Raw genomic sequence first — 8,591 nt, forward strand, 5'->3', positions numbered from 1 at the left:
TGTGTGCACTGCCCACCCTGGGGGGCCCAGGCCCCTCAACACTTCTCCCTGGTCTCCAGCCTCCCACAGCACTGGGTGAGAGCCAGCTCCTCACCGAAGCCCCAGCCCAGCTGCTGTCCACCCTCTCACTCCCTCTCTTCCCTGCTCTGCTTCTGGGAGAAAGCCCACCCCTCTCCCACAGTGGGTGCCAGCTCCCCACCCTGGGGCATGGGCATGGGCAGTCCCTCCATTGCTGGGGTCTCCACTGGAGGGAGGCCATCCTGCCCCATCTGTGTGCTCAATGGTGTCCACTGCAGGAGCCCCATCAGGCTGGCACCACACCCAGTATCCAGCCCAGCCTGCTGCTCCCATGAATATTGGTCAAATCAAGTGCTTTGCTGACCCTGGAGGCCTGGAGCAGGGACTACCCCACTCAGCCAATCAGCAGCTGGTGCCCAGCCCTTACGTGGCATGGACAAAGTCCAGCCTGGAACTCAGGATCTGCCCAGGAACAGGATCTCCCAGGGTGCAGGCCACAGAGGGGCAGGACTCAGAGTATGCTCAGGGTGCAGGACAAGCTGAAGAATGCTGGACTCTTGTACAGAGCAGCTTCCTTCTGTATGCACCGCACCTCTGGTGTCCAAGGCGGCCTCAGATCTAGTCCTAGCTCCTGCCCCTTAGGTAGTTTCCACCTGTGCAGAGAACCGCCTCAACCACCCACCTGTCCTGAATCACCTGCCCCAGACGCTCCCCAAAACCTGCCCCTCAGAGCAAAGCCAGCCTGTCTGGGCGCAGCTCTAGGAGCTGGGAGGTGCTCAGGCTCTGGGGACGCCCATGTGCAGGTGAGATTGCTATGGGCTGCTCGGAGCAAGGGCTGCTGCATGGGAAATCAGTACGGCTGTCCCAGGCTACCAAGAAGTCTCCTCCATCAGGAGACAGAATAACCAACTTTTTTGGCTAATTTCAAGAAAAATTCATTTTTAGTTTTATTAAACTACCAGGTGTGCATGACCCCAACCTACAGACGTCTTACCTCTCTAGCTGTACCTGTTGCAAAGAGCCATCCCTGAGGTGCAGCAGGAGAGTAGATGGGCTCTTGCTTTCTGGATAGGTCTCAGTGCAGCTCACACGTTCCTTAATAAGGGGCATCGCAGTTCATAAGATCAATTAAGCCATCGTTGTTAAGGGAAAAATGTCATCGAGTGGGACGATCAAACCATGCCGAGGGAGAGACTGTGTAGGCACCTGGGTCCTGAGCGTCCTCTCCCCTCTTCCTCCTTCCTGAAGTGGAAGATGGTGCCCAGCTGTCTTCCCAGGGGAAGCCCAAACGAGATGGTGATGTTATGAAAGAGATTCACAGACCTTAGCAGCTGTCAGATACTCATCGGCCCCCTGGCTGCCAATCAACGTGCATGGAGCGGCCAAGAAGGGTGCCTTAAACTATCCATGGTGGGAATGTTCTGAAGAAGGAACATCTTGGGTCTGTGAGGGGATCCATCGTTTTCAGGAACACATCCACATTTAAAGCTTTGGGGATGGGGATGGAGAATACAGGATCAACAAGGGGGCTAGAACACGCATTCCAAATGAAAGCCGTGAATTCCTAACTCATGTAGACTCAGGTAAGTGCAATTTGCAGAGTATTTTAGGGAAACCTTTTAAGAAAAATTTCATTTCTTCCCAAACTGCATTTTTGGTGACAGCACTGAAGACAAGGTCACACTACAAGATTCAATCTGTATACCCCACTCCAAAATGGGAGGGAGTGGGAAACTGGGCGAGGAAGGAGCACCTCCCTTTCCCAACAAACCTCTCGAGACCTCAGGGGCACACCGAACTCCAAATGAAGAGTGCCCATGACAAAGCCAGTTATGCCCGAGGTGTCGATCCTGGCGCTCAGGGAGTAGGGAGCTGGGGGCAAATGAGGCACGTGGGTACCTGTCCTGGACACTCACGATGACGTCCCTTGCAGGTCAGCCATAGAGCTGGGAAAACAGCCTGCACCTGGCCAACCAGATGGCTCAAGGTGCAGGGGCTGCAGGCTAGGAGCGGTCTGCTGAGTGGCTCTCTGGGGGCCCTGCAGTCCAGGGGATCTGCCTGGAGCCTCTTCTGTGGAATCAGCCCTCCTCCATGGAAGGACTGGCTCTACAAAAGCCTTTTTTAAATTTGTTTTTACCATTCAAATACCATTTTTTCTCTTTCCACATTTTTTATTGTTTCATTACAGTTCCACATAAGGATGGGATTTGTCGTTACGCATTTGTACATGCACACAATATGACAACAAAGCAATGTAATCTGGCCAGTGTCACTCCCAGCACTCCCCTTCCTCCCCCTCCCACTACTAAAGTCACTTTTGAGGAATTTGGAGGGTCTTACATCTTGCCACAAGCCTTTCCTGCCTTGGGGGTAAAGAAGTACTTGTGCTGGCCGGTGGCTGGCTGTCCAGAGTGTGGAGTGTGGGCCTGCAGCCAAGGCTGGCACAGGTGTGTCCCGGCCCTCACCTTGACCACTGCACATCCAGCCCTGCAGTGTTCCAAGTCTCCACGCAGACAGCCTGGCCAGGAGGCCCACCACGAGGACGCTAACCCTGGTGCTTCAAATGCGATTGGGATACTTTTGCGGCAGGTGCACAGAAGAGAAGAGAATCCTCTCCTTCCAGGCAATCGGCAGGGCCTGGTTCAGGGCATCTGCCAAGACTGGGAAGGTATGGGAACAAGGTCCCTTACCCCCCACCCCCCGGCCTGGAGACAGAGCTGCCCATGATGATGGCACCCCCCAACCCTCCCTGGATCAGCACCTTGATCCCAAGAACATGATCAAGCTTATTTTTTCTATGGGACATGAATTTAAATTAATTTTGCAGCATTCCTGTTAACTATAGCATGATATCAACCTTAAAGGAATAGCATTTGCAGCAAGATCAAGAAAATGAAACTTCACGTAGGAGCCAGCCATCCTCCCCCAAGCCCCAGCTGTTGTGAGTCACCAGACATGATTTCCTGAAGGCCAGACAGCCCACCCAGCACCTCCCAGGGCCCACCCCCCACCCCCCACCCCCTGGGGTCTCCAGAGAGAGGCCTCCTCCCACTCTCAGCCCAGCCCACGCCGGTGCTCCCTGGCAGGATCCTACATGAGGCCAAGGTCCTTCTGGTGCCAACTGCAGCCTCACAGGGCACGAGCCTCACTGGCCTCCTGCACCGGGCAGAGGGTCCCCAGGGCTGAGGAGTGTCATGGATTGAATGTGGTCCCCAAAAGATGTGAACTCCTCTGTTCCCAACCCTGGAGTGTGCCCTTATTTGGAGCAATGGTCTGTACAGATGTGAGTTAAGTGTCTGGAGGTGAGATCACCCTGGGCTGTCCAGGTGGCCGTGTCCAATGGCAAGTGCCCTCTTAAGAGGAAGGAGGGAGAGGAGCAGGCTGAGGAGGAGGCCGTGTGACCACAGAGACCCATGATGCCAGGGAGCCTCAGCAGCCACCAGAGGTCCCCAGCGCCTGGAGGGAGCAGGGCCTGCCACACCCCTGCAGGGCCTGTAGCCTGCAGCCCTGAGGAGAGGAACTGTGGTCATTGAGCTCCTGGTGTGTGGGGATCTGACCCCCTAGGCCCAGGAAGCATTCAAAAAGCTCCTTCCAGGGGGCTCCTTAGGAAGGTTTCCGTTGTGGTCAGAGCACAGTGCCTGGTTTTAAGTGGACATTCCCTCTTTGAACATGGTTGTAAAAAATAAGACCTGCTCCTCACCTCAGAGGGGGAAAGGCCCTGGGCCAGCCGAGGACACGTGAAGGGCCCTGCTCTGAAACCCTCCCTTCTCTGTCCTGCTTGTCCCCAAAGTCCCGTGGGTTGTAACCGCCCCACACCAGGCCCCAGTCAGCTCCAATTCAGCTGGCTTCACTAGGCTCCACCCAATGCCTGGCCTGAGTCCTGCCCAGTATCACAGGGCACCTGCTGCAGGCCTCCCTCGCTGTAAGGAGACCGGCCAGATGCTCCTGACACATGTGGATGTGTTTCTGCTCAGCCAGGGTCATGGTGGGAGGGCTGTGGGCAGGGTCTGCTGCTGGCCCCTTGAGAGGTCCTCCTGGGCTGCCAATACCTGGACCTTCAGCCATGGTGGACATGGGTGCTGGTGAGGGTGCGCCTGCCTCCCAAGACTGTGGGAAAGCCAATGTGCTCATGGCGCCCGTGAGGGAGCACGGCTATGGCCAGGCCGGGTCGGGCTGGGGGCTGGAGCCGGGTGGAGGCCGTCCTGGGGACAGCCTGCGGAACGGGCAGCTCTTCACCAACATGCTCTCCTGGTTCTCACCTTTCACATAAAACTTGTTCCCAACTTGGAGAGAAACTCACAGACACCCGTAGCAGCTGCTCAATAGGATGTCAGTGAGGGGCTGAGCCAGAGTCGCTGGACAGGACCCAAATTCTCAGGGTTCCAGGGTTGGGGCTGGAGGGCAGCCAGGGCTCCTTTCCTTGACCCTGAAGGATTGAAATAGATCTTGGGGCTCCCTCCCAGGATTGGTGCTCTCCAGGCCTGGGAGTGGGAGGGTTGGGTCCGTCTGTTGAGCCCCATGGCTGCAGGGTGGTCATCAAGGATGCTGGAGTGAGGCTACGGATTCTGTGCTGACCCAGAGACAGGGGCCTTCCTCTGGTCTGTGTGGCGTTGAGATCAGAAAGAACCCCAATGCCCCACAGGTGAGGGGTACGTGCCCCGGAGGCAGCAGCCCCAGGCCTCTACCTGACAGCCATCCTGACGCTCGCTTTGCCAGGTCATTAGGAATTCCCTGCACACTGCTGAGTGCTGAATAATGCATAGGCCATCCTGGTGATTAACTCTCTTAAATGAGCTATTTGCATCTGCTGATTAATCTCTGCAGCCCAGTTGGACCCCTTTGGGGCTGGGGTTGGAGGAGCTGCTCTGAGAGGCTGGGAGCCCCGGCCTTGCCATAGGGGTCTCAGAGACACAAACAGGCCCAGAGCACATCTCCCTGCCCAGGGCAGCAGCTGGGCTTGAGACCCTGGGTGAGAGTGTACATGCAGAGCCTCAGCAAAGCATCCAGAATTCAGGAAGCTGCCCTCCTTCCTCTCAGCCTGGAGACAACATGTCATGATACCTGTGACTGTCCCTGCTGTAGCCAGGATAGCTCAGCCCTGCAGTAATCCTTGACATCTGTGGGAGTGACCAGTCCTCTGCCAGGGGCAGGGCCTCTGGCTGGTGACTGGAGTCCAAGCTGTGCTGCTGCAGATGTGAGAAGGGGTCATGGAAGGGGTCTGGGTCCGGGTGAGGGGAGAGCAGAGCCACCCAGCCTCTGTGGCCTTCAAGCTCAGGCCCCAATTCTGAAGTCAGATGTCTGAGGACAGAGATGTGAAGACGCAGGGTCCACCATTGTCCACACCACGACTCCCATCGTGTGCCCCCAGCTGGCAGGTGGATTCCACGTCCATGTGGAAGTAGCATGGGTCTGGGGTCACCCCGAGACTCATTTCACTGTAGTCCTGCCTTCTTCTCCACACAGCGGTGCCTTGGCTGGGTGTGCCAAGGACAGTGCCATTGCCCTCTGCTCTCTCATCTCAAGGGTCAACGTCCTGGAGGTCTCCTCTGTGGAACTGTCCAGTTCCTGGAGTCTGATGGGCAGCCCCTTCCAGAGATCCCAGGCACACCCCAGATGGCTGTTGGACACACCATGGGACATAGGCACTGGCATCTCTGAGAATACATTTGAGTTTCAGCTGCAATGGGGGCCTGCCAGTGGCTGCAGGGGACTGTCCTGCTTGGTTTTACCAAGGTCTGCCTTGAGATCTCTGGGCCTCTTGACTCTGAAGGGCTGACCACAGAGGGGTGCTGGGCCTGGAGCCGTGGTCCAGAGGGGACCCCCCATCACACTGTGTGCTGGTGGAACAACTAGAGGGATTCCTGAGGGGCCCACAAAGGACCTAACAAGACAAATGGTGGGACACATAGCACATCCCTAAACACTGGCCACAGTGAAGCACTAGGAGTGTCCTAGAATTGGGACCCCCCGTCCCCCAGGCATCGCCAGCTCCACGCTGCACCACTGAAGCTGACCACAGCCATCTGCTCCACTTAGTGGACATGGCTGAGCACCCAGCTCTGGGAGCACTGGGGCAGTCCCAGCCTGTGCTGCAGTGGTTCAATTTCCTCTGATGGGGTTGCAAGGACATTCCACCCCCGAAAACCCACAGCTCAGCTGGAGCTATTCAGAGCCAAGCAAGATTTCCCAGCCAGGTTCATGGGGAAAACCTGTTGCCCAGCTCCACTGGGAGAAAAGAGCCCTCCCATTCCTGAGGCCAGCCTGCACAGCCCAAGATGTCCCCCAAAACCCCCACCTTGGTACCCCTTACCTGCACACCCCCACTAGGCCCTCTCTCCACCTGGGTGCCCTATCGAGAGCAGGCAGTGCTCACAACAATCAAACACCTTGTGTCTCCATGGTACCAGAGCTTACAGAACAGCAATAAATCCACAGGCCACACCACTTTTGTTGTTGGCAGTGCAACATCTCACAGGCCACCTGACAGTCACAAGCCAGGCAGTCACAGGTTCTATTATTCCCATCTTAATGTCTAACATCACTAACACTCAAGGCACACACACTTCACACAGTGGCATATAAACAGGTCACAGAAGGACTAAGGGAGGGCTAAGATGGCCCTGGGGTTGCAGGATGCTGAGCCAAGGCAGAGACCGGGTGCAGAGGCAGAGTCACACAGGGTCAGATGGGGTTTTAAGGAACCAGTTCCAGAGTTGTCAAAGCAGAGGGTCTGGAGGGTTGGCAGGTTCGGTTTCAGAGTGTCGGCTTGAGGTGTCAGCTGGACGTGGGCTGTGTGGCCGTCACAGGCAGCAGAAACCAGGCTTTGCTGAAGTCTGACAGGAACAGGACATCAGAGGTTTGTCCTGTGGTGATTTTACTGGACAAGGCTGTGATGAGTGACCATTGATCAGGGTGCCGCTGTGTTCAGTGTCAGGGGGCTTCTCCTTTTGAGGGTCTCAAGTGAGGAGCTCCCATCTGGTGAGGTTGATGAGCTTCTGAGTCAGGTGTCCTGGTAGAAATAGGGATGTCCCCCTGTCCAGGTGCTCCTGGATTCAGGTTGATAAGTTGACATGGAGGAGTTATTTAAAAATGTGTGCCCTATAGTGGTGCAGGGCAGCTGGTAGTTGTTTAATTCTACAAACAACATGTGGAGTCATCTTACCTTGGCACCTGATGCAAAATAGAGTGCTTATGGCAAACTACTGCTTTACCAAATGGAGTAATTTAGGAACAGGCACAGCCTGAGGACTTCTGTTCTACACACCATGGAGTCACTAGGGCAGCTGAAGCCTGAGAGCTGCTGTCCTACACACCATGGAGTCACTAGGGCAGGCACAACCTGAGGACTGCTGTTCTACACACCATGGAGTCACTAGGACAGACACAGCCTGAGAGCTGCTGTTCTACACACCATGGAGTCACCAGGGCAGGCACAGCCTGAGGACTGCTGTTCCACACACCATGGAGTCACTAGGGAAGGCACAGCCTGAGGACCACTGTTCTACACACCATGGAGTCACTAGGGCAGCCACAGCCTGAGGACCACTGTTCTACACACCATGGAGTCACTAGGGCAGGTACAGCCTGAGAGATGCTGTTCTACACACCATGGAGTCACTCAGGGCAGGTACAGCCTGAGAGATGCTGTTCTACACACCATGGAGTCACTAGGGCAGGCAGAGCCTGAGGACAGCTGTCCTACACACCATGGAGTCACTAGGACAGACGCAGCCTGAGAGCTGCTGTTCTGTACACTGTGGAGTCACAGTGCCAGTGGGTGGTGAGGACACAGAAATGGCAGATACCCTCCCCCTCCAGGAGGAGGCAGTGCCACCAGCAGGCATGTGCCCACATTCTGTGGTCTGCTGCAGGGCGGTAGTACTGGTCCGAGGAGAGTGAGGGTGCTGGCAGCACCCTGCTCTGAGGCCCCTCCAGGAGGAAGCACAGAGGCACTTCCCCGCACACGCCTGGCCACAGCTTGACAAATCAGGGGCCTGCCCATCGCCTGCTGGGCCCTGGCCACCTGCTCCCAGCCAAGCTTCTCTGAGCCTGCACGGATTGAGTTGTCCAAATTTTATCCCCATGCGACTCATTTCATCCGAATGCAAACTTTAATGGATGATATTCCTTAACAGTGACTTTTAGCCTTTCTTAATGCGAAAAAGATTTTCTTGCCTTGGAATGTTCTAAAATTTATTCACGAGACATTTTTAGAGCCCACCGAATCTAGGAGGCTGGAAGAAGCTGGTCCATCATCCTGTCCAGGGACCAAGACTGGATTATCACCTGTCCAGTGCCCAAAGCTAAATCGTGACCTTGTCCAGTGCCTCACTGGACACACAAGGTCCACTCCCCTCCCTCACCCACCTCCCAGAGCACTCCCTTCCCCCGCCCACCTCCAGGATCACTCCCCTCCCTTGCCACCCCACCTCCACTCCAGGCTGGGCTATCACCCTGTCCAATACCCTGGACATCACCCATCCCGGGCCCTAGACTAGGCACCCAGGAGTGCCACACCTCACCCACCTCCTGGAGCACTCCCCTCCCCCTCCCACCTCCTGGAGCACTCCCCT

Source organism: Marmota marmota, unplaced genomic scaffold (genome assembly GCF_001458135.2).
Source record: "Marmota marmota marmota unplaced genomic scaffold, marMar, whole genome shotgun sequence".
NCBI classification, from domain to species: Eukaryota; Metazoa; Chordata; class Mammalia; order Rodentia; family Sciuridae; genus Marmota; species Marmota marmota.